Source organism: Triturus cristatus, chromosome 1_1 (genome assembly GCF_964204655.1).
Source record: "Triturus cristatus chromosome 1_1, aTriCri1.1, whole genome shotgun sequence".
NCBI lineage: Eukaryota > Metazoa > Chordata > Amphibia > Caudata > Salamandridae > Triturus > Triturus cristatus.
In genome coordinates this window covers 1,153,059,387-1,153,085,573 of record NC_140579.1, presented here as the reverse complement: position 1 = coordinate 1,153,085,573, position 26,187 = coordinate 1,153,059,387, and positions in this window count along the sequence as shown.

Below are 26,187 nucleotides of genomic sequence, written 5' to 3'. Positions count from 1 at the left end.
GGTTCGGGGACAGTGTTCTGGCATGGTGCCGAGTTCCTCAAGGGTACACTGAGAGTCCCTCAATCTTTAATCAGATCTTGAAAAAGTGTTTGCGAATGTCTGAAGTGTCAGTTCTGGTTCAATATATTGATGACCTACTGGTGGCATCAAAAACTCGAGAGGCTTGTATTACAGATACTATTGCCTTACTGACCAATTTGGCAGAAGGTGGACATAAAGTGTCCCCTGCAAAATTACACAATTCTGTCAGCAAGAAGTCCAATACTTAGGTCACAAGATTGAAAAGGGAGTAAGAAAAGTAACATCAGAGCGTATCCATGTGATCAAAGACATGAAACCCCTTACAACTCAGAGAGAAGTGTGAATGTTCTTAGGAGTGGTTGGATATTGTAGACAGTGGATTAGTGTTTTTTCACTAATTGCAAAACCTCTGCAGAGGCTGACAAGAAATGATGTGAAAGACCCAATTGGTTTGGATAAGGAGAGCATGGAAGCATTTGTTAAATTGAAAGACAGTCTGTGTCAGGCGCCTGCTTTGGGAATGCCTGATTATTCAAAAGATTTTGCATTATATTGCAGTGAAAGAGATGGATGTGCGCTGGCAGTTTTAACAGAGAGGCACGGAATAGCGAGACGTCCTGTGGCTAATTTTTCTGCTACTTTGGCCTCAGAAGCTGCCACATTACCTGGATGTTTGAAAGCAGTAGCTGCTACATGTGGGAGTCTGGAACAGAGTGAAGGAATCATAATGGGTCATCCTGTGAGAGTGTATGTGCCACATTCAGTTGAGATCCTTTTAACAAGAACACAGACTCAACACCTTACCTATAGTCGGCTGACTAGGTATGAGAGAGTGATTCTGGGTGCAGAAAATGTCACCATAGTGAGATGTACAAATGTGAATTCATCCACATTATTGCCAGATGCTTTGAATGAAGAAGTGAGAGATGAAGCAGAACATGATTGTTTGGATGTGACTGAACTTTGCCCCAAGCCACGTCCTGATATGAAGGATGTCCCCTTGAAGAATCTGATTGCGTGATGTTTGTTGGTGGTTCATGTTTGCAAACTTAAACAGGTATGCTAAGTTCTGCCTATGCCGTCTGTACTGTAGCGGCAATACTTGAAGCATCCTGTCTAAAATGGGTAAAATCTGCACAAGTTGCTGAATTGGTGGCTCTAATTCGAGCCTACAAATTGGGAAGAAATCAGAAGGTGACTATAATTACAGATAGCTAATATGGCTTTGGCATTGTGTATGACTTTGGAGAACTATGAATGCAGAGGGGATACCTGACCTCTTCGGGGTCCCCCATCAGGAATAGTCAATTTGTAAAAGAGTTGCTTGAAGCATTACAATTGCCAAAAAGAATTGCAGTCGTCAAATGTGCCGCACATAAGTCAGGAGATGATTATGTGACTCAAGGCAACAGATTCGTTGACCAAGTAACACAATATTGTGCAAAGAATGAGACTTCCATACATCGGGGAAAAACAAAAGAAAATATAGTTTGTCAACTTATGCTTACTAAGACCATTGAAACATGGGATGAAGTGAGACAATTGCAGGAAGAGGCAGGTGAGGAAGAGAAACAGGAATGGGAAAGGCAGGATGTAGGAGGCATGCAGATGATGATGTATGGGTGTACATTGATGTCATGCCAGACAGTTTACTTTCTCACATGGCAAGAATCTATCAGGGAATGACACACATCGGTTGAGATGCTATGGTCAGATTATTCAAACAAACATGGTTTAATACCAAGTTTAGGACCATTGTAGAGAGTCTCTGCCAAAGATGCCTGTTGTGTTAGATGAAGAGGGAAAGTTTAGAATAGAGACAGGTGAAAGAAATACAGAACAAGAAAAAGAAAGTGAAGAAGAAGGCAAACTCAGAGTAGGTGCAAAGAAATGAACATACGAATTGAGCAAAGAAGAAGTAGTTCAACCAAAAAGGTCAAGGAAAGACGACTATTGGCCAAGCAGAGTTAAAAGGCTGAAATACAGGGTAGTGAAAGGAAGACCTGAGGATAGGCCAGAACAGATAAATGAAGTTTCAAGTCAGATAGAACAGGGAGAGTCAGGTGATGAATCACTGCTGCGACCAAAGAGAGTGAGAAAACGAAACCAAAAGTTCAAGTCACCTGACTGGACCTACATAGTGTAGGAGGAGATTGAAGAGGAAGATCTAAGCAAAGAAAGAAACAGCACTGACAAGGAGCAGGTTGAAAAGAGTGATTTAAATCCACCTTAAGAGACTGTAAACAAAATAAGGTGCAACATTGTCAATTGAAGAACATTTCTGAAGATTCAGAAGATGTCCTGTAAACATTGGATTAGTTAAAAATAAAAGAAAGGGTAAAAAAGAAAGCCTTTGAAGTGTGGGATCACACTACATTAGAACTTCACTTAGATTAATTTTGCGATGGCAGATACACAAGTAGCAAGACCTAGATGTAGTTTTATGCGTAGATGTTATAAAGCTTGTTCGCCTCTTACTTGTATACTAATAGTGTTTTGGGTGATTCTAACAGCTGTCATACCTTTACATCTGATAAAAGAAGATACACCTCGTCCTAACAATTTGACAAGTCCAAGAATAGACACTGACATTAAGCAAACTCCTATTACTCACCTGGATCAGATAGATGCTAGCAGTTTTCATCACAATAGATCAGTTAATAATTTTTCTCTGAATGTTTTCACCAAATTACTCTACGAGTATGTGGAAATGATGGATGTGAGTGACTGTTATGTGTGTATGCAGTTACCATCATCTGTCTCAGAAGGTGTGACCTATCATCACCTTCCCTTGACATATGGTGTGACTTGTAGTGTCTTGTCAAGTTTGTTGTATAGAACAGGAAAATTGGATTACTATTATTCTAATGTAGATACAATCGTTTCTAAAGTCCCTGTAGTACCAGAGTTAAATAAGATAGCTCCTGCACATGTCATGGGAGATTTTTTCCTGACAACCAAGTCCTTGGATATAGAGTACGCTTATAAGAATAATTTAACCTGTGAATTGGAGAAGGAGGAGAAGAACTTTTTAGAGATGGTGGAAGAAAGAAGGGCTAAGTTTCAGAGAAAAGCTTTTGAAGAGAAATTACAGTCACCACCTTGGATTTTCAGAGAAGGCAATTATGACAAAGACAAGACTTATGCTGCAAAAGCCCTAGACTGGCCTCAGAAGGGAAAATTATGCTTACGTAGGGAAAAGACTAACTACAACAATGACTTCATTGGTTCCAGTGAATGTGAAGATACCTACAAAATTATTGGTGGTTGGGGATTAAAGGGAGGAACTGACCTTGTTTTTCAAGGCATATATTATGTCTGTGGGAAGAAAGCTTATTATCGGCTACCAGATCACTGGTATGGAACTTGTTATCTTGGGATTGTCTTTCCAAAAGTCTACCATGTAGACAAAAGCAAAAATGGAATCCATGAAGTAACGCAAGGACTAACATGTGTGAAAACAGAAAGCTTTTTGGAAATTGTAGGTGATATATTTGGAGCATTGATACCTGGAGTTACACTGAATGCATATAAAATTCGATAACTGTCCACAGTGGTTGATCGTTTATCAACAGATACTAATGGAGGATTCATGATGATTGACACTGAATTGATTGCCATGAGATCTATGGTTATGCAAAATTGACTTGCCCTTGATATATTATTGGCAAAAGAGGGTGGTGTCTGTGGAATGTTGACAGTTCAACATTGTTGCAATTACATTCCACATAAAAGTAAGAATCTAGAAGGATATAGTCAGAATATTACGAATTTGCAAAGGGAAGTAACACAAATGGAGGTTGACGGTGTCTGGGAGAGATTAAGTAAGAGTTTCTCTGTTATAAGCAAGTGGTTTTCTTCTATAGGTAGTTCCCTAGCAGGAAAAATAATAGTACCAATAGTTTCTGTAGCCGTTATAATAATAACAATGAGAGTTGGTGCCTGCGCATTTCCCCACCTAAAAGTTTCTCGTGGGAAGGGGGAGGGTTTTCTCTCTCTCCTTTTTAGGGCGAAATGCGCTCTCCTAGTTGGGGATGTGGGTCGTTGTAAACCTGCATGGCAGGGTTGCAGAGTGGGGAGGGCGGTGGGGGGCACAGCAGTTTAATTGCTCTTAATTGATGATTGGTTATGTTTAGGGGGATGTTGGGGCTTACGTTGGTCTGGAAAGACATGTACTAATGGAACGTTGTGGTGTTGCAGGGTTCTTTGGATTGCATACTCAGAGGGTCTCCAGTGATGGCTACAAGGTGGGATAAAAGTCTTAAGATCCTTAGTTGGAACGTCAACGGGTTAGGGGACAAGCTCAAGAGGAGTATAGTTCTTCAATTTGTTAAGCGACACCTCCCAGATGTTGTCCTCTTGCAAGAGACGCACATCATCGGCAACACTTGTCACGCACTCAACAGATGGGGATTTACATTGGCGATACATGCCGGCTTCACATCAGGATCCCGCGGCGTTGGCATACTGCTGCGCCGGATCCTCCCATTTGTTACCAAACATTCGGAGACTGACCCACTGGGGCGCTACGCGGTGCTCTCGGGGAGGTGGGAGGGACGCATACTCAACTTGGTGACGGTCTATATTCCACCAGGTCTCCAAACCCAGTCATACCATGATCTCGGTAAACGTCTCCTTTCTCTCCCTGAGGGGCAGCTTCTAATTGGTGGGGACTTCAATGCAGTAGTGTCGGGAAGACTAGATAGGCATCCACCCGAGACATTAGGACAGGATATATGTGGCTATCAAACCTCCTGGAAGTACACATTCTTCTTGGGACCGAACCACAGTTTTTCTAGGATAGATTATATCCTTACACCATTGCAGCACGACACTACAGTTCGAGAGATTAAGCATCTGGTAAGGGGTATAAGTGACCACTCCCCTATATGGGCGCACCTCACTATTGGAAAACAGGAAGTAGGCTGTGTGGCGCCCATCAACCCCTGGCACTTACGTACTCCTGAGACCAAGAAGAAAATCGGCCGCTCGATAGACCGATACTTCCAGGAGAACGTTGGGTCGGTGGAATCTCCTGCTGTCATCTGGGAAGCATTTAGGACCATATTAAGGGGTGAAGCCCTCTCAATAATTGCCGGCCAGCGCAAAGAAAAGGAGACCCAAATGCTTAACATCGAGCGTGACCTCCTCGCTCTGGAGGGGGAAGCGCAAGTTGATGGGAATCTGGGGGCTCTGCATAAGATGCAGCTCAAGGCGGCCGAATATAAGGAACTCGCCACCGACGCCGCTAAAACCATAGCAAGGGACAGAGACAGACGGCTGTATGACCAGGGGGGCAAAGCGGACAAATTAATAACCTGGTTGGATAAAAAGCCGAAAGCGCAGAGAGTGGTATCTGAGCTTTAGACTGAGGTGGGTGCCTTCCTTACTGAGCCACAGGAGATAATTAGCGAGTTCGCATCACGTTTCAAAAACGTATACAGTAAGGGATCTATGCTGCCGTAGGAAGCTTCCTCCGAGCTTTTAAAAGATATTGGGCTGCCCACCCTTTCGGACGACGATCGGGAGACTTTGGAAGGTGTACTCACCTTGGAAGAACTGACCAAGGCAATCAAGGACCTCCGGACTGGGAAAGCTCTAGGACCCAATGGTCTCCCCATCAAGTTCTACAAGCTCAAACCAGACTGCCTGGGTCCACACCTTAAGAATATGTTCGAGGACAGTAAAGCTCTGGGGAGGCTGCCGAGGGACCAGCGTATCGCCACACTGGTGGCCGTCCCTAAAGAAGGGAGACCCAGAGAGCTGTGCGCCTCCTATAGGCCAATATCGTTACTAAACGCTGAACCCAAAATCCTGGCGAAGATCCTGGCAAATAGGATCAAGCCCATCATCACCAAACTGATCCACCTAGATCAATCGGGCTTTATGCCGCACCAAAACACAGCGCTCAACTTACGACAACTCCACGGAGTGTTGGGATGCAGCCATACGATCCAGGAAGACGCGGTTGTAGTATCGTTGGATGCCGCTATGGCATTCAACACGCTCAAGTGGCCCTATATGATGGCGGTCCTCAAAAAGATGGGCTTCGGTCCTAATTTCATCGGGTGGGTACGCCTCCTCTACACTGAGCCACTAGCCCAGGTGGTGGTAAATAACAAGATCTCAGAGGTCTTTACTCTGGAGAGAGGGACACGCCAGGGCTGCCCCCTCTCGCCCCTGCTCTTCGCCCTCTCCCTGGAGCCTCTCGCGGCCTGGGTACGACAAGGTCTTTCACTTCAGGGGCTTAGATGGGCAGATGGGTGGGAGGACCGGATCTCGCTCTATGCAGACGACATCCACTTATACCTCGCCTCCCCCTCCAAATCCCTAAGAGTCGCACTAGATATATTCGCCAGTTTCGGGAGACATTCGGCTACAACATCAACTGGGGGAAATCACTCTTCTACGTCCTTCATGGTGCCCCCCCTTTAATACCGCGTGACTGCCCGATTAAGATGGCCACGGAGGGGTTCAAGTACCTTGGAATCTTTATCTCCACAGATGTGGGTACTCGCTACGAGAAGAATCTCCTACCACCTCTACAGAGGTTTAAGAGGGACACCGCCATTTGGAAGAGGCTCCCGCTGTCCCTGCTGGGTCGGGCAGCTTTATTCAAAATGATGGCACTGCCACGTTTCTTGTATGCCTTGCAAAATTACCCAGATTTAGTCCCACAAAAGTACTTTGCAGATATCGAGGCCACTCAGAGGGATCTACTATGGGCTGGAACACCGCGCATATCGCTTCGAAAACTCACACTGGGGTTGTATGATGGGGGTATAGCACTTCCAGACATTCGGAAATATTATTGGGCGGCACATCTCTCAGCCATAAACCAGGGCACGTACAGTGGCGGAGATGATCCCGGATATGGCATGTTCAGGTGGCTCCCCCCGGGGGGAACTTCGAGGCGGCGCTCTACTCTAAACCTAATAAGTACCCACACACAGGCAGTCTGGTTTGAGCTTGTACAACTTGATAGGGAGACCATTGGGTCCTAGAGCTTTCCCAGTCCGGAGGTCCTTGATTGCCTTGGTCAGTTCTTCCAAGGTGAGTACACCTTCCAAAGTCTCCCAAAACACTCGGTCCAGCTTTGGCATATTGTGAGCCGCAACCTGGGATGGGCTAACTAACTTACACTGGCCACCCCGCTCTGGGTCTCCGAAAGGTAGGGTACGTTGTGGCGTACAAAAGGGTTCCGTAATTGGGATCTGATAGGGATCTCCCGTATAAAAGATCTATGGGGGCCCACGGGGATGTTGACTTTTGCCTCACTACAGCAAGCCTACGACTTAGTGCAAACGGAGTACTTTCGGTACATGCAGATCAGGCACTCACTCCAGTATAACATTCCACCCGGTACGACGCTCCCGGAGTCCTCCCCCCTTGAGGACAGACTGCTTGACGGTCATTTACCCGAAAAAGCTATCTCCCTCACATACAAAAAACTCATACACCACACCCCAGACCCCTTGTTGGCACTTAGAAGGAAATGGGAGGCCGACAGTCTAGAGATTGAGGACGAGGAATGGAGAGTGGCTCTTTCCTCCCCCAAAGAAGTAGCGATTTCGGCAAAACTGAGACTGATACAACTAAAAATACTGCACCGAGTTTATGTCTCGGGTACACGACTAGTACTGATGGGAAGGAGTACAGACGGGCTATGTAGGAGACAGTGTGGAGAGGTGGGGACGTATCTTCACATAATTTGGGAGTGCCCTATAATACAGGCATACTGGAAGCGGGTGCATGACTGTATGCATACAGTCTGGGAGGTTGACTTGCGACCCGAAATTAAAAGGTGCCTCTTGAACATCTGGGAGCCCACGGACCTATCAACAAAGGGCAAACTATGGACAATGCTCGGACAAGTAATTGCAAAGCGCAATATAGCACGCCTATGGGGAGCGTGCACACCTCCAACGCTCAGTGAGTGGAAAAACGATATGGACTGGTGTATGCTGCAAGAGAAGACAGTCTATGTGGCCCGGGGTTGTCCCGGGAAATGGGTGGCAGTTTGGTCAAAATGGAATGAATACCGTGGAAACTTGTGTGAACCCCTGTGATCCCCTCCCTTGACGAACCATTAACGCCGTAAGGACCTCTGTACTGTCAACAGCATGTGTAATATAACATCTAAAGTGATATGTTTTGTATAAGAATCTGTGACTGCCACAATGTACGAAATGTGATTATGTATGTGTAATGACCAACGAGTTGATTTTTTGCGAATAAAAAGAATTATAAAAAAATATATATATTAACAATGAGAATGACATATATTTGTATAAAGAAAAGACGCAAAGAAAAGAAAGAAAGTTAAGTAAGGAACGCAAAGAAAGATAAAGAGAGATAGAAGAGATCGAGTTGGAGGATTTAAAGGAAAAATTATATGTAAAATGTAAGAAGCAAGGGCCAGAAGATATAATAACAGCTATTTAACTTGACAAATCGCATGTTTAAGTATTTTTATGATGGTAAACCATCAAAGAGAGGATTTATAGAGTGAGGTTTGTAAAAATACACCCTCACGAACTTAAGTACCTCCATAATAATGTATTAACTGCATGGACTAACCAACCATGAATACACACACACGGGGCAAACGCATTTTTACCTAATATACTAAACCATGATGGCATGAGCATGTATTAACTGTTTACGCTGTGAAAAATCATACTAGTGCATGTTTATGCTATGTTGTACATTGCATATTTTGCATGTTGTGCATAAATAACAGAAAAGCTGCTTTAAATTAATAGCTTTCGCTAGGTAATAATTAATACAGGGTAATAGCATGTTGGAAGGTAAACATAATGGGTTTTATTTCATGAATTAATATTCTTTTGTGTTTATTTACTTTAGTACGAGATTGGACCTGCATGAAAATGGCCTCTTGTCCGAGCCCGCATGTGGTTGTCTTGGTCTGTACGAAGTACGAATGCGCTGAGAGCTCTGCTTGCTCACGAACTGCCGAGTGCACCAGCTGATATAATCTGTGTGCAGGCCATTTTGACCTGTGTCCTATTGTTTATGTGCCAAGATGCAACAGCGACTGTGGGAACTTCTATCACTATGTGCAATTTGAATGTGAAGCGGATGACATAATACGAGAATGTTGCAAAATCTATAACTATTGATATTGGTAGTATATGATTTTATTTATCCTTAATACTTCCTTTGTTAAAACCGATATGGGATGGATTTGTGATGAGAACCTGATGAGGAGACCCTAACATGTCAACCAATAACAGGCCGAGTTTCTACTGACACTGCAACATTGTAAGATAGTGAGCTAGGAATTAGGGTATAATTGATACCCCAATTTGGGGTGTGTTATGAATCGGAGCGTCAGAACGAGAGTATAGAGAGAGAGACATCGAGACAGAGATCGAGAGAGAGCACTTTAGCTACGAAAACATTGCGGGAGTGCTTGGGAGGAGACTGCGTCCGAGGAGAACTAGATCAAAGGTAGATAGGTTGGGAGATTATTGTCTTGTTTGCCGGTTTATTGCAAGACTTAACTGCATCTGTCCAGTTAACTTTGTCCTCTGAGCCTATCTCTGGGGACCTTTGCCACAACCTTGGCCAAGGAAGTGGTTTTCCTGATTCTTTGGTGGGTATCACCCTCCATAAAAGCTTTAATTCTGCAATATACTTCTGCAAAGTATTTTTGCTGTACCTTCTTTCCCTTATCCCTATGCACGCTTAGATGTCGAAGCAAATGATTCATTTTGATTACATTGCTTGATAACTGTTCTCTTATGAGTGGTCTTGTGTGTGCACTGATAATCTGAATTATGAGCATTTAATTTTAATAAGATAAAATTATTAATCGGATAAATGACTCTGTGGTTATTTAATTAAAGTGTTAGACTATTTAGTTAATCATAGTCACCATCAACTCGTCAACTAATGGTCCATCGACCAGGAGAAGACAGTTGAAATTAATAACAGTTAGGAATATTTAAAAAGTGTTATTAATGTGAAGTATAGAACTATACATATACAAAAATTGACACATTAAACCCCCCCTAATCCAGCGCTCGTCTTCAGGGATCATTTATGGATAATGTGTGATGGGCCCAGTTGTTTGGTAAGTGATTTATGTGTGACATGTTTCCTGGTCCCTGGTTCATGAATTTTGGGGTTGCGCTGGATCAATGTCGATGCTCACAATGATACAAGTGTGTATAAAAACGAAATCAAGTGTAAGTATTGGGATTCCCCTGTTATTAGATAGGTTCCTAAGTCAGAGATATAGCAACAATTGTATGAAAAAATACTAAGGCAACACCATAGAATAGGGGCATTAAGATATGAGTACAGAAATCCAGATCATGAATGATAGAATCTTTTTATTTATATCGAATTAATATCAAAAAGAGGGGGGCGTGGTCTCACGCCAAGGAAGATGGCGGCTGGTTGATGCCGCTCCGAACCGGGACCTGAGGATTTTTGTAGTGACGGGCGGCGACCGCACCCTGTCACCTTCAAAATCATCAGGACTCATTGTGTGATCGCCTCTGGACTCTTGTGCATCGTGCAGCCCGCGGTAAGCCCGATAACGCTTCCTTTTTTCTTTTTTTTGTCCTCATTTATGCGATTATTAAGATTATAGTAGACAAGATCACCTTACCATAAATTGTTCTGAGTAAGTAGAAACCGCCCTCTTATATCAAGGTTAGATCATGTCTTATGAACCTTGAAATTCTTTGAATTAATCAGTCACAGATCCGCCATGATGATTCTCTTGAATTTGTTGGATCGCGTAGGTTAAAATCATTGGACTTCCCTTCCTACCCTACCCTACCTCATATTCTTATCCCAAAGTTCCCAGTGTCTGGTCCTATTACTCTTCCATCTAGACTTTTCTAGTTTCCTAATCTCTTCTACAGAGCAAAGCCATTCTACCACCTTATGAGGAGTTGCAAGAATCCAGTTTACGCATATCTTGCGTCTGGCTAATAAAATCAAGACAAATAATAAATATTTTGGGTTTTTACTTAATACAGTAATAGAATTGTTACTATCCAAAACGCCAAAAATAATAGTGAAAGTGCTTACCTCAATGTTCGTTTCTAAAACTTTATCAATATTCTTACCCACTTCCTAGAAAATATCGAGTTGAGAACACCGGTGGAACCTATAAATATCGTTCGCTTTAGGTTCCCTGCATTTTGGACACTTTTTCATCACCTGGTAATTCATTTTGGATAACTTTCCTGGTGTCCGATATGACCTGTGTAAAGTAAAAAGATGAATTCTTCTAAGAGGTGCAGAAACTATAATTTGCCATAGAAAAGTGCAGGATACTTGCCATTGCTGTTGCAAGTCTTGAGCTAGAAAGATCTTTTTCCATACATCATCTGGAGTTGTGAATTCGTCATCTTCTATCTGAATTAAATGCCAATACCACTTCGATATCTCCTTTCTTGTTGGGTCACGTTGTATTGCATTCTCCAGCTTTTCTGTAGTTTCTAAGTTTTTCTCTTGATCCTTTGACCAACTCGCCAGCTGATAATATTTGAACCTGGATATTTTCCCCTTTGTTCTTTCAAGCAGTGAGTCCCAACTTTGTAGGTTGCCAGAGTCGAAAAATTGTCCCCATATTGTTATTCCTGCTTTCTTCAACTGACCTGCTAAGGAGTCTTTTAAACTGTCAGGGGTTCCTGGTGACCTTCATATTGGTGCTAGCCGACTGTAGTATGGAATTTTCCATACTCTTCTTATTTCATACCATAGCTTATACGCTGATCTCAGTACTTTTATTTTGACTTTTTAAAAAGTATTTTGGGTGCCCGAATTTGTATAAACAGTAGTCTTCGTCTGTAGCGGCTTTCCAGTAAGAGGAGTAAAAGGCGTGTGGTCTAAAAAGAATTCTTATGTTCTTAAACTGGAAGGCTCTGTAGTAAGAAAAAAGTCTGGGCTTGCTATGCCACCTCGATATTTCCTCTAGCATAGTTTTTCCCACACTATTTTTACGCCTTTAGAGGCCCATATGAACCCATTGATTTCACTTTGGATCTTTTTTATCCATTGAGTCTTAAATTCTAGTGGAATAGCGTTGAATAAGAAAGTGAACTTTGGCAGAATAGACATTTTAATAACATTAGATCGCCCCAGAAAAGAGAGCTAGACAGCCCCATGATCTTAATAGCTTCCTCATTTCCTGTACTTTTAGATTCAAATTTACTTGAGAAATGTCAGATATTTTTTAAAACCTCTATCCCCAAGTATCTGATTCTGCTTTTAGTTCCCGCTATTGGTCAATCTATGTTCCAATGCATAATTTCCGTCTTCTGATGATTGACTTGGTAGCCGGAAATGATTCCAAAATCTGTTAGCAGGTTTGTTATGATGGGGAGAGACTTTATTAGGTCAATTGTATAAACCATTAAGTCGTCAGCATATAAAGCCACTTTCTTAACCTATCCTTTAAATTTAAAAGGAATAATTTCCTGAGATATCCTTATCATGTTGGCTAAAGGTTCTATATATAAGTTGAAAAGATGGAGAGAAAGCGGGCAGCCCATACTCGTACCTTAGTTTAATCTGAATTTCTTTCGATAAACTGCCGTTTATAAGTATTTTTGCTACCGGAGCTGTATATATATATTCATTATGGCTCTCGAAAAGTCTCCCCTAGGCCATAGTGGGAAATAGCTTTCTGCAAGAATAACCAATTCACTCGATGAAACGCTTTAGCAAGTGGAGTCTTTTCCTGTGTAGCAATGTCAATGGCTCTAATAAGCTGGTGAGTGAGATCATGTAGTTGTCTCCCCCTAATAAAACCTTTTTGATCCTTATGTATGAGTTTGTATGTTATATTTCCAAGTCTTGTAGCCAATATCTGCGTGGAAATGTTATAATCATTATTTAAGAGGGATATGGGTCTACATGACTGACATTTTAGGGGATCTTTTCCTGGTTTCAAGATCAGGCTAATGGTGGCTTCATTCCAGGATTTTGAGAGTGCTAGTCCTTCCAATTAGATAGTATTAAAAAGGTCCACTAGTCTGGGAGCCAATGTTTCTCTTAAGACTCTGTAGAGCTCATTTGGAAGGGCGTCTGGGCCAGCTGCTTTCCCTTTTTTTAATCTTTTAATTGGTCTCAAAACCTCTTCAGTAGTAATTCCTGCATTAAGTGTTGCGCATAACTCAACCTCCAACTTGGAGATCAGTGATTCCCTCAAATAGGAATCTACTGTAAGACCTAGGGGTACTTGGTCCTCCTCATATAGAGATCGAAAAAAGTCTACAAAAGCTTCTTCTATTCCTAATCTGTCCTCTACCTTTCCACCTTCCAAGCCGCTATGTACAGCCATAATTTTATTCCAGTTAGAATCAGTTTTAATTTTCCAAGCCAGGAGTTTCCCGCTATTTTCCCCATATTCGTAGTTTGAAAAGCTACTAGCTTCCCATCTTTTCCTTACCCTTTCTTCCAGATAGTTTTAAAAGTCACACTTCTTTAGAATTTCTTCTTTTGCCCTTTCTTGATCTTCTTTAGAGGTTGCTACTTCATAAGTCCTGTATTGTATTTAATAGGTTTACTTACAAGAATCAAAAATACGGTCATGCATCAAGAATTGACATTTTCTTTAGGGGAGGAATCTGCGAGCCTCCCTCCAGTGTGCAGGATGACCCTGGAGACGTTTAGACCCGTCTCATCGCAACTTAGGGAGCTGGAGAGGGGATAGAGAGCGCTGGCTAGCCAAGGGCACACATGAAAACGCAGTGCTGATCGACGGTTCGGGGGGGGGGGGGGAGTTGGTAAGATCCTGCACTGTATACCTCCTGGCAATCTGCCTTATGCCGTGACTGGTTGCTAAGTCTGAGACAAACAACGCTCTTCCTTACCTCACGATACCCGAGCACTCCGTAACGCCGCCGTACCTCCGGGTTGACGGCATAGGGCTGTGTGATCAGATATTCATCCAAATGTGTTTTTCGCGGCCGGCCCGATGGGTTGTTGGCTCTTTGCTGTGTATCGTAATGTCTCAATAAAGGTTTTTCAAAACTTTAAAAAAAAAAAAAAAAAAGAATTGACATTTTCTTGATAGACTAATATGTCTAACTCGAACTGACTGACTGTATGTCTAATCTCCTTGTTTCTTTTCACTGCTAAGCCAATCAGAGTTCCTCTAACAACCGCTTTATAAGCATCCCAAACTACTTGGATAGATACTTCTCCATTAGCGTTAGCTTGGAAGTAGTCTTCTGTTGTACCCTTCAGAACCTCAATAAGTTGTTCATCCAAAAGAAGTGTGCGATCTAGCGTCCACCTTACATCACCCTTAAGGTGGCCTTGTCTTATTTCTATCTGAACTAGAGAGTGATCAGAAAGATGTGCGGGTACATGTTCTACATTTATTACATTTTTGCTTAGCAGTTTGTCTATCAAGAAAAAGTCAATTCTTGATGCATGACCGTATTTTTGATTCTTGTAAGTAAACCTATTGTTATTATCCCCTTTAGTCTTCCAAATATTGACTAGACCCAAATCTTCTTTAAATCTATTCATCCATTCCCTCATTTTATGGAGATTTAAAACTCTTCCTTTCGGGTGTCTATCGTTTTTAGGGTCTAATAGTAAGTTAAAATCTCCACCTAAAATAATTGGAATGGATATGCTAATTAGTTGAGCGTATAAAGACTGAAGCGGGGCTGGGTCGTCTGTTTTTGGGCCGTAATACCCAACTACAAAAAAAGACTTATCCTCCAGTTTAATCTTAGCAGCAGCCCATCTGCCCTTCGAGTCCACACATTCATCTATGATTGTTATTTTTGATGGTTTTTTAACGATTATTGCCACTCCCTTAATATAGCACATCTGGTTAGTACAGACGTAGTTCTCCACCCATTTTTCGTGTTTTATGATTTCGGACCACTCAGACTTTAGGAAATGAGTTTCCTGTAGAATTATTATGTCACCCTTTATTAATTTAAGATATTAAAAGATTTGTTGTCGTCTTCTCCTTACTCTAAGCCCATTTACATTCCAAGTTCTAATCTTTATTTTGTTTTTACCCTTAGGTTCAGTCATCTTTGCTCTCTTCTCTGTCGCTCACCTACCTTAGTAATATTAACAATGTTGTATATTTTACCGTGACCTTGGCTACCATGAATCTTGCATATCGGACAATTATATTTTTTTTATTTTTTCCCAAATGCTCCCCACCAACAAAACCATGAAATTGTGCTCAACAGAAAAAAAAACATTACACCCCTCACGCACCCCTGGAGAACCCTCCCTGCTATCATTGGACAAACCTTATTTCTCGATTTGAGCTCCGTCATCGTGGGGCTTTGTGTTATAGCAAATCTGGCCCTTACTTTTTTGCTTTTAATTGTTCCTTTAGTGTCTCTACTTCTTTTGGTTCCCTGATATTATATGTCTGATTGTTCCACATAATCCTTAGTAGAGCTGGGAACTTAATTTGGACTGTGGCTCCTAGTGATCTCACGTCTTGCATATAGTTCCCTAGCGCCCACTGTCTGTCTAGTGTAGCTCTAGAAATATCAGAATGAATTTTAAAGTTGTAATCACTTAAAATATTTTCTTTCAAAGTGTAAGTGGTGAAATTTACACGTATTCTCTGTGCGTTTTTCCTTAATTTATTCAATCTGAAGGGATCTCTGTGTACTCTTTGAATGTCTTCATCTAAAGTTTTGTCCACTAATTCCAGAAAGATTTCTTTTAACAGTTTGACTACAAAATTCTTTATGTTCTGCCCTTCTAGGCCTTCCGGAATATTTAGTATTCGTATATTATTCCTTCTTGAATTATTCTCCAAAGTTTCAATCTTTTCTCTAAGCTCTTTTTCACATGCTCTTAGCATGTCGATGTCGTTCTGACAGGATTTCACTTCTTCCCTAGTTTGTTCCACCATGTTTTCCATAGCTGATACCCGTTCCACTAAGGCATTAACCTTAGACTCCAGTGCTTCACAAGTTGCTTGTATTCTTTCTTGATTTTTTTCTGATTTAGCGAAGCTCAGTTCAATTTCTTTCATTAGTGTCCCCATCAAGTCACCAATCTCACCCTGCACAGGTGACTCCAAGCCTCTTACCGGATCACTGGACAGCGTATTTTGATGTGAATTGTCTTGGGGCTCCAATCCTCCCTCGGCATCTAAACTATTTTCGTCTAAGCAATCTCTCAACATCAGAACCAAGAAGCGATTGGGGGATTCTTCAATTTGATCACTCGAAGGAAGTATTAACTTTAAAAAAATGTTTTAACCCCTCTATTAACTTTTCTTTCCTTTTGTGTTATGTTTTTAGACACCAATTTCTATTGCACTTTAAAGAAAGAGCGGAGAGAGAGCGTTACTTTTAAATTAGCTCCTTGCTTGGATTGCTCTTTTTTCGCAGCCTTAGCGGCTCTGGTTGAGACCAAAGCTGCAGTTCCGCCCTTTATTTTGTGTCCCCTTTGCTTTTTGTTAGTGTGTTTTATTATGTCTCCACTCTGGGTAATTACTTGTTCTTTCCCTGTTGGGGTTTGACCTGTTTCTTCTAAAGGGTCCGGTACCAAGCATCTATTTCTTAGGGCGTAGCTTATGTCTTGAATATGACTTTTAGCAGATCCCTTACTGGCAGTGTTTTTTGAGTTTATTACACCCCCTTTTGTGAAGTCTAAAGCTTGGGCAGCTGCTTGTGTTAGAAGTAACAGATCTTCCTGCGGTGACTTTATTACAGAGTTTAAGGCAGTCAAATCCCCTCGCATGCCCCTTCCCCGCCTTCTTTCCGAATTCATGCACACTGTATACCTTAGTTCTTCCTTCTCGTTTTTTTCCTCCTTACAGCATTTCCCTGAACCTACATTGTGTGTAAAGCAACCGCTTGGAGGGCCTCTGAAAATTACTTTTGCTGAAGCTCTTTGCCACGATTGTAGTCCGACCGCTGCTTCCACCCACACGCCTCCCTTACTCCCAGTCGCTTTCGGCAGGCAGGGACGCTGCTACCCCCCGGGTCCCGCCTCTGGCTCTGCCTCCGCTCCGACGCTGCCCCGATGCAGAATCCGTTCCTGGAACTCCGGCGTTAGACTCATAGAGGCTTGCCTTCAGAAATTATACACGGAAAAGAAGTGCGGAATGCTTTGTTCAGGGGATATCCTTACATTCAAGGGCCGATGCGGTCATTTTTGCACACCTCACTCTCTCGACGGAGCTCCCGACCGGACCTCCTAGCCGGCCGCCATGTTCTCCCCGATAAAGCTTTGCGAATCCAGTCATGGAGACGCGCCACACATTTCAGATAACGCTTCCTTTTGCGGAAATGTGTGGCGCGTCTCCTTGACTAGATTCACGGCTGCCATTTTGTATTCGTATAATTCTCAGCGTGTTATCGGCACCCCAGCATTTTTCCACACAGAGACATGACGTGACACGATTCAACACCTGTAAACTCTGCTTTTCCACCATTTTTGTTACTTTTGCCACTCATATCTTCTCTACAAATGCTATTTCTCATGGATTCACCAATGACGTCATTCACTGCTCTTCATTAATGTTTTCCTTTTTCTGCAAACGACCAGGTCGCATTCCTTTGTGGCAGCATTGCTAATGCTTTAATTATATCAGAGTTGGTGGTCCTCCAGGAATGTGTCAATAAATTCTTCCTTCATTTCTGCTATTTAAGTGATACCATTTTGTCTGCCACTTTATCAACTCTTACTGCACCTGCTCTTCTATTATTGTGACACACATGTCTATGGGAAGGATTAATTCTGGTAGAGATGCTGCATCAACGTCCATCCCATCCCCACGTGCTAAATCCACCACAATTCATACCTCGAATCCTTTCTCTGTATTGCCAGGTGACAAGGAGGATTTAGACCAAGCTGCATCTCCCCACTTCATAGAAACAACCGCCACAGAGCCTGCGTTCACTACTCTTCAACACTCCTCCGTACCAAATGGGAAAAATGTTTCTAATGTACCTACTTCTTTGGTGTTATCATCTAATAAGAGGATTAGAAAAGATCCTCCTTCACCAACTACATCTCCACCACCAGCATCCTTGGATCTGCTTCTGGGGGAGATCCGAGGACTTAAGCCTTATATGGAAGAAACCAACATATGCCTACAAGGCCTAGAGGATAAATGGTCTAATTGACAAGATTAACTCAATGCAACGTCAGATGGACTCTTTACAAATTTCTTCTCAACAAACCCCCCCCCCCACGAAAGCAGAAATCTCACAGCTACAGAAGCAAGTGGAAAATCTTGAAAACCGAAGCAGGCACAACAACCTATGAATCTATGGTCTGGCTGAAGGATTGGAAGGCTCCAATCCCATTTGTTTTTTCCAATCTTTTTTGCCACAGATTCTTGAGTTCCCTGAAAACCCAACATTAAACATACAATGAGCACACAGACTTTGGCCGTCCACCCCACAACTCATCTATCCAACGTAATCCTAGAGGTGTCAGACTATTTTTTGGAATACACAGATTTGTTGAAAGTCCTACACGCAGCTAAAATCAAACATCAAATATCTTGGCAAGGATCTCAGTTATTCTTCTCACAGGACTATGTGAAAATCACGGCATACATGCAGAAATGTTTCCTACCCATGCGTCTAGCACTACGTAATTTGAATGCCAGATTTGGTCTACTTCATCCGTGCCTCTTTAAAGTGAGTTATAAGAACAAAACAACCACCTACGAAGATCCAGCCTTACTTCAACAATTTCTTGACAGCTGTATAGAAGACTCCATGGAGTTTGCAAGATCATCTTCTACTTGATCATTTTCTTGTCTCTTACTAATGTTGATTGTAATTTTGCAAAACTGCCTCTGCTATATTTTGATTGTCTAATCTTCCTTTCTTATGTTTCCTCCCGCTAGGTACCGTCTCCCTGATCCATTCATTCTTGTGTAATCCACTTGAACTGATGCCTCGTGGTTTCTCCTGGAGTCTCGTGACTGGTTGTTCGTCTTCTCTTTGTGGCCTCAACACCCTCCACCCATGTTTGAGTTTTCGGTATGTGTTATTATCATTTCTGTCTATCTTTTTTCCTCCTCATTCCTTTTTCCCTTCCCTTCTCTTCTTTCTTTTCTCTATTTTAATATCTTTCAATTCATATCTTATCTCCTTTCTGCTGGAGTGCTTGTTTTTCGCTTCTCTAAATATTGCAAGTTTTTTATTACTTCCTTGTTATGCTGTAGCATTCTACAAGTTTTTACTCTATGTAGTTGATTAATGACATTACGTGTTATTTCATGGAATGTTAAGGGTTTGGGTACACCTGTTAAAAGACAAAGGGTACTTAGACATTTATCTGGTCTTAAATCAGATATTGAGTTTTTACAAGAATCCCACTTAATTGCTTCAGAAATTCTCAAACTCAAGCAACAATGGGTGGGAAATGTCTTTGCCTCTCGAGGAACTAGCAAACGTAAGGGGACTGTGACTCTCTGTCACAAGAAACTTAAAGTTTCCCTCCTTTCTCGGGACTCAGATGATGAAGGGCGATGGAAAATTGTTCAACTTGAAGTCAATGATATAGCTATTACTTTGTTTAATGTATATGCGCCTACTAAACCTGATGTTAACTTTTGGCCACACATTTCTACTCTTTTGATGTCTATTTCTATACCATATGTTATTTTTGGTGGGACTGTAACGATATTGTTGATCCTTACATTGACCGTACATCTAAAACACTTTTTGTTTCTTCTCCAATGCATCTGCACTTTACCACCCTCATTTCCATGGATCTCTTGTTGACTCCTGGAGATTCTGTCACCCACAACTCCGTGAGTACACTTTCCCCCTCACTCATTTCTCACAATCATGCATAGACTATTTATTTGTATCTAAAGCATTAACACAATCTATATTGCAAGAAGATATTGGTTCTCTATTGATTTCTGACCATGCTCCTGTAATATTAGACTTAGAACTACTCCCAGTTAAAGTTACCAGTAAAAGATGGCGTTTTAATACCTCTTTGTTACCTGACCAAACTTTCACTTCAGCTTTTGAAGACATCATTACTGATTTCTTTAAACATAACGTGTCTTCTGTTTCATCCTTCTCTATTGTTTGGGATACTTTTAAAGCTTCAGCAAGAGACTTTATTATTTCTTATGTTGCCAAAAAGAAACATCAACATTCCCGAGAAGCAAATGAAATTCTTAAAACTATTAAACTGCTAGAGTCACTTTATACAACAAATAATTCTAAAGCTGATCTCGATAATCTAATTAAGGAAAAGTTTAAATATAATAAGTTATCCACGGAAAATGCTCCTGCCTATCTCCTTCGAGGTAATGCTCGGTACTATGGTGGCCAAAACAAAGCGGGCAAACTCCCTGCCTAATATCTCAAAATCAAGAAAGATCGCGCTAATAACTAAATAACTTAAAATTTGGAGATTTTGGAGGCATAGAAAAAATAATATACCTCTCTTTATACCCCTGAACTTATACCGGACTCTATTGACATAAAAAATTGTGTTACCTCGATACAAAAACAGTTTCCTGCAGATATTGATTTCTCACCATTGGAATGGGATATTACTATAAAAGATATTTCCCACGCATTAAAACTTCTCAACACAGGGAAGGAACCTGGTCCAGATGGATTCCCTATAGTGTTCTACTCCCATTTCTCCAAATCACTCCTTCCCTATCTTCGTTCTTTATTCTCGCATTTCATTTCCTCTAACGCCTCCAGTGGTACTTTTCAGGACGCCCTTATCTGCCTTATTCCTAAAGAAGGAAGAGATCCTCATCTGCGTAAAAACTATAGACCACTATCACTAGTTAATTCTAATTATCAATGATTTGCCAAAATTCTTGCTCTTTACCTGGAACCTCTTTTTCAATCCATCATTTGTAAAGAACAATCTACCTTCATTAGGGGACGGAATATCACTGACAATACCAGGACTTTCTTTAATATACTGCACAAATCTAATAAATACTCTCATTCACTTGCAGCCATCTCTCTAGATGCGGAAAAAGCTTTTGACTGTATGGATTGGTCTTTTATTTTTCACACATTATCTTGGTTTGGCTTCGGGCCCAAATTTATTTCTTATATTTCCTTATTACACACCTCACCAAAAGCTTCTATTTTTACCCACGGTTCCATTTCTAACTCCTTCATGTTACAGAGAGGTGTCCGTCAAGGATATCCCCTTTCCCCCTTCATTTTATTCTTGCACTAGAGCCCTTTCTGGCAAAACTCAAACAAATCCCTAACATATATGGCTTTCAACATGATAAACTTAATTTTAAAATGAGTGTCTATGCAGATGATATTCTGCTGTATCTGTCTAAGCCAGGACAATCAGTCAGTCAGTCAGTCAAAGAATCCTTTATTTGGTCTTTCACAACCATAAAGCACACAATAGATTAAAAAAAATAATAATAATCTATTAGCTACCAAGTACAAAAGTTAAAAGACACAATTGGTGCACATTTACAGTCACGGTTGTGATTTTCTTTACTTAGTGTCCGTTTTTCGAAGGAGGGTACCAATCAATGTGAGTAACTTTACCCCTCTGCAGATTAAAATGTTCGATGTACCCTCCATCCAGCGGATTACAGCCTGCCTACAAGTACGAATGTTAAGTTCGTTAAAAATCGGTTTTGATAGCGTCCTTCTTGCATCGTTGACAAGGGGGCAGACACACAACAGGTGGCATAAGGATTCTTTTTGGTAACCGCATAGGCGACAATTTTCGTCTACATGTTTGCCTTTCCAGGCCGGTAACAAGTCTTTAGAGTCATGTTCTCCTAATCTGTACTGCATGAACCTCTTTTTTATCGCAAGTCGGAAGTGTGCTGCTAAGTAAGCTTGGGGTTTGAGTTGCGAATAAGAATGTATTACCGCCCATGCGTGACGACGTTTTGCAAAAAAATGTTTGTCTTCCAAAATGGACAGTTTCTTCGCGTTAACGTTGCACACTCTGTTGAATGCTGCCCTTTCCATTTTGCGGTCCCATGCCTCTTGAATTTCTAATTCCACCAGAGCTGATCTTAAGTATTCGCCCCATGTATTGGATATTTTCTGATCATGCTGGGCTTTTATTTCTGTCCAACATAAATTGTTCAGGGATCCAGATTCTGAGGAGCGGAATTGCCAGCATTATTTAACAAAAGTGATTTTTCTCTGGTATTTTTGATTCTGGAGGCCAAATTCCATGCGGATATGTGCTGGTGATGCGGTTTTTGGGAGGTTAAAGACAGCTTTGTATACCTTCGTCTGGAGCTCATTTAAAATATCAATTTCCCGACCATGCCATATTTCTAAGCCGTAAGCCAATGTCGGTAATAGTTGTGCTGACATGACTTTCCAGAGATGACTATATGAGGAACAGCTCAAGTTCTTTTGCAACTGTTTATAAGCAAAGATTAAGGATTGAGTTTTTGCTCCGTAAAGGACATGTTTCGGCCCAGCGTGATTCCCATATATTTGTTTGTATTAGTTTCCTCTATTAGTTTGCCCTTTGCGTACCATTTGTATTTGTCAGACCTCGGGCCCGCTAGGTGCACTACTTTTGTTTTTTTCTTATTTATCTCCAGCCCTTGCAAATCAAAGTAGTGTATCAGATTGTTAATAACTCTTTGCAACCCGATCGGGGTTTGGCTCACAACCACTATGTTGTCTGCGTATTGCAGGTACTGTATAGGCTCGTTTGCCAGTTTCGGTGGATGCCCGTTTTCTTTTGGCAGATGGATGATCAGCGAGATACAGGTTGAATAAACTCGGACCCAAAACACATCCCTGTTTCAGGCCACTATATGTGCACATCCTGGATAACACTCTACTACCGTCTCCAAGCTTCACCCTAGCCCAGGTATTACTATGTAGGGCTACTATGGTGTCAACTAGTTTTTGAGGCAGGCCCCATGCTTTCAGTTTACCCAGAGTCATTCTCGTGGAACTCTGTCAAAGGCAGATTTTAAGTCAATGTAACATGGGAAGAGGCCGGATTTTTTTCTTATGGCTTTTTCTGTTAGGATTGTCAGTGCTGTCAAGTTCGTACTTGTGCCCATTCCGCTCCTGAAACCTGTCTGAAATTTCGGAATTGCTCTCCTTTCCTTCATCCATGCCTGTAAATGTAATAGAATACAGGTTGCATAAAGTTTTGCCTCAACATGGATCAGGGCAATGAGCCTGTAGTTACCGGGCTCAATTCTACTTCCATTTTTGTAGATTGGGTGGAATATGTTCCCTCTCCAAGAGTTTGGGATTTTGTTATCGCTGTATAGGTGATTAAAGAGCGGCGTGAGATAGTTGGCCCAGAAGTCAGGATCTTGTTTAAAAAGGGCATTTGGGAGGCCATTTGGCCCTGCTGCTCCTTCGGTTTCAGTTTTTTTATGATTACTGTTAGTTGTTTTGGGTTAGTTAGGATATTTGGACCATGAGCGTTCAGTTCTTGTTGGTCAGCTGCTGATTGTTCTTGTCCCTGAATAGGGGGGCATATATTGTTTACACTGTACTTTTCCTCCTGCTGTGTTTCCGAGTCGGTTCCCACCTTCTTGTTCTTGTCATTTTGTGTATAGGTATGCAAGTTGTGAATATGCAGTGACCATGCTATCTCACTTATTCCTGCACTTTGTTGCACTCCTGTTCCCTTTGTTAAATTATTTATTATCCCCCAGAGTTCGCAGCTATTAGGCAGTTTGCTAGCACATAGTAGTTTCAGCCAGAGTGTTTCGATGTACACCTTTTTTGCCTCCCTATAATTGTCTTTGTATTTCTTTCTCATTTCTATTACCTTGCTGTTGTCTGTGAATCTTCCTGTTCTTGCAGCTAGGGCCTTGATTCTTACCTCCCTGGCTAATTTCCTTTTCAGATCACGCAGCTGTATGTTGTACCATGGTTCCTTTTTTGTTCTTTGGGACCTTTTGTGATCCGGGATTACTGGAAATTTGATTAATACAAATTTTCCTAGATTCTCCCAATTTTGAACCAATGATTGGTTGCTTTGCGGTCCGATGTTGCTTACATATTTTTGCACTGTGTCCATAATTAAGTTGATGTTTGTTCCGCACCGCCTTAATTTTCTTAGGTTATGTGTTACTGGCATTTCGATTAAAGCTGCTGTGTTCCTTCTGCCAATTCGACCTCTATTGCCAATTCTTGTGGGAGGTGGTCGCTTTCCGGGCGGGGATGGATGGAAAATAGATCGACTAAATGGAAAAGTTCATTACTGACTATTGTATAGTCAATGATCGATTGTTTTTTCCCACACAAGAATGTGATGCTAGCCAGTTTGTCCCCCTTAGTGTTTCCGTTCAAGATGGTCAAACCCAGATTTTCCCGTTTTTGTTTTAGATCGATTGCCACTGGCTCATTTTGACGCTTTTTTATTGTTTGAGTTGCTCTTTATTAGATTGATGTTAAAGTCGCCTGAAATTATCAGCTCGCAATTTTGGTGAGTGATTTGCAAAGCCTTTAGCAGGTTTATCAAGCAAGACAGTCTGTCCTTCTTCTGATTTTTGTTGGGGTGAATGTATATATTTAAAATCAAGAGCTGCCAGGGCTTTTTATGTATGGAGCTTTTGCCTTCCAATTTCAAGACTTGCAGCCAGTTTTCTCCCGTGTCTAACTCTTCCGATTTCATGTCCAATTTTACCATAACATATGGTGACAACCCCCCCCCTTGGATGACCGTATTTGGATGTTTTTTCTGCTAAGACGTGATTTTCTTCGTAGCCTGTAATGGATTTAGGGGTCAAATTCCATGTTTCTTGAAGTAAAATTATATTGAATCTTTGGAGGAAGGTTAAGGTCTCCTGATCTTGTGCCATTTCTCTAAAACCGTGGGTATTCCATGAACAGATTCTTATATTGTTTTCCTTGTGTGGACTTGGGAATACCTCGGTGTACTGTTTCCTTTTGGGACCTTTGCTTTTATCAGGATCGTTGTTGGCTGAGGAACTGGGGCACCCATGACCAATCCTGTTTTTCTTCTATCTGTTGTTTTGGTCGTGGGAGGCTTAGGTTAGTTGTTTTCCTGCTTTTTTCCTGATTTGGAGGTTGAGCTTTGGGGGTGGCATGTCTTGCCCCCCTTAAGAGCGTTTTTGGTCCTGTTTCATTTCCCGTTGTATGCAGGGATTTAGTCTTTTGAAGTAGTGGATGAGGATATTTTGGCCTTTTTGGGTCGGTTAGTATTATGCCCCAGGCTTCAAAAAAAGCTCTTGTTGAATAAATTAGGGCCGCCATTTCCTTTGACGACCAAGTTGTACAGGTTACCTCTGTTTCTGGTCTTTTTTCCTTCAGCAGGAATTCGACTGCCACAAGATCCATCGATGAGATGTTCCTTAGTGTTGGGATCTCTTTGAACAGCTTCAGTAGGTATCCCCTGTTTAGAATGTCCTGACTACCCCTCGTTGGATATTCTGGTATGAAAATAAGTTTTCGGGCTAACTCTGCTAGGACATTTTGTCTGTTTTCAATTTGATTTGTGCTTCTTAACTTCATCAGGGATCCACAGTCCAGGTTACCATTTTGGCCGGTGTTATCATCAATGGCCCTGTCTTGTGTAAAAGTGTTCGATTTACCCTCACTATTTGGTTCTCTTTCTGGGTTAACTACTTTTTCTCTTGTTCCTATCCTTGCAAACTCTTGCGAGGTATTTGTTTCGATTGATGACTTGCATGCCCTGCCTTGTTGGTCAATGGTGATTTTTATCTGGGTTCCCAGCATTTTTGATACCCTAATGTCCTGGTTTGATGTTTGATCCTGTTGCGATCTTTTGAGAGGACTTGTGGATGCCTCCTCTTTCTTTATTATTTCTGTGGTTGGAATTTTAACTTGTGATTCCGTTAAATCTATATGTTCGCCCACTTGTCTCGTGGTTACAGCTTTGATTTCTGTCCTTGTTTTCATAGTTTCAATGTTAGCCTTTGCCTGTTTTATTAATTTTGTTTCCAAGTTTTGTTGTTTTAGTGATTTACTTTTTTCTTGTTTGAGTGATGTCGATTCGCTTTCAATTGAGATATTGGGGCTTTCCGTGATGTTTTGCGGATTTGGCCCTGGGCTGCACGGGTCCGCTGTGGTTATTTTATTACAGTGGTTATTAATTTTATGATTTGGCTGTTGAATAAATATCAGGTATATTTGTCTTTTTTCCACAGCGGCATTGTGCCTGGCCTTCCGAGCACGTTTTCGTTGTCTTTTTGTTTGAATGCTG